Source organism: Herpailurus yagouaroundi, unplaced genomic scaffold (assembly GCF_014898765.1).
Source record: "Herpailurus yagouaroundi ecotype Mexico unplaced genomic scaffold, PumYag 203, whole genome shotgun sequence".
NCBI lineage: Eukaryota > Metazoa > Chordata > Mammalia > Carnivora > Felidae > Herpailurus > Herpailurus yagouaroundi.
This window is the reverse complement of record NW_024412434.1, coordinates 11,835,027-11,836,056: the sequence shown is the minus strand read 5'-3', so window position 1 is coordinate 11,836,056 and position 1,030 is coordinate 11,835,027.

Here is a 1,030-nt window from a genome sequence, read left to right as displayed (position 1 = left end):
GGGGCAGAGAGAGAGGGAGACACAGAATCGGAAACAGGCTCCAGGCTCTGAGCCATCAGCCCAGAGCCTGACGCGGGGCTCGAACTCATGGACCGCGAGATCGTGACCTGGCTGAAGTCGGACGCTTAACCGACTGCGCCACCCAGGCGCCCCTAGTGGAGTTTTAAAGTATGTAAGTTATTCATGAATTTCTTTGGTAAGTTTAAATACTATACAAAGATTTTGTTAAAAAATTTTTTTAATTTTTTTTTTAATTATTTATTTATAGAGAGAGAGAGCAGGGGAGGGGCAGAAGAGAGAGAGAGAGAGACAGAGAGAGAGAGAGAGAGAGAGAGAGAGACAAGACCCAGTAGGCTCCAGGCTGTCGACGTGGAGCCCAGGCATGGGGCTCCAACTCACAAACCATGAGATCATAACCTGAGCAGAAACCTAGAGTCGGACGTTTAACCGACTGAACCACCCAGGAGCCCCTGAAATTAGTTGTATTTGGGTCCCGTTTCTGTACATGTTTAGGAAACTGCCCAAGCATGTATTCTCATGGAGATAGGTCAGCACTGAAGGATACTTAAATCCAAGATTCGAATGTGGTTTTTAGAACATTTGCACCTTTCATTTATCCGTGTTTTGCTTACACATTATTGTTGCTATACTTGGGAACTAAGTTAAGGTAAACACTGTAGTCGTGAAGGTATTCTGAAACAATTCAGTGATTCAAGTATACCGATGCAAATATTAGGCTGAGTCATATGAAATTGCCACCAGTAGGCAATTTTGCTTATAAAAATGACAATTTCATAATGTTTAGTCTAGGGTTTTTCACTTGGAAATTGGTCATGTTGTGTTTTGAATTGTATTTTGTTTTTTATTTTCCTTTTGTACTTTTAAATTTTGTCACAATAATTTATTTATCTTGGATGTTGGATTCTTTTGTAAAATGCAGTTCATCTAGGGAGTGGGGAAAGAGGTGATAATGAGTATGAGGTTTCTTTTTGAGTGATGAAAATGGTCTGGAATTAGATAGTGGCGATGG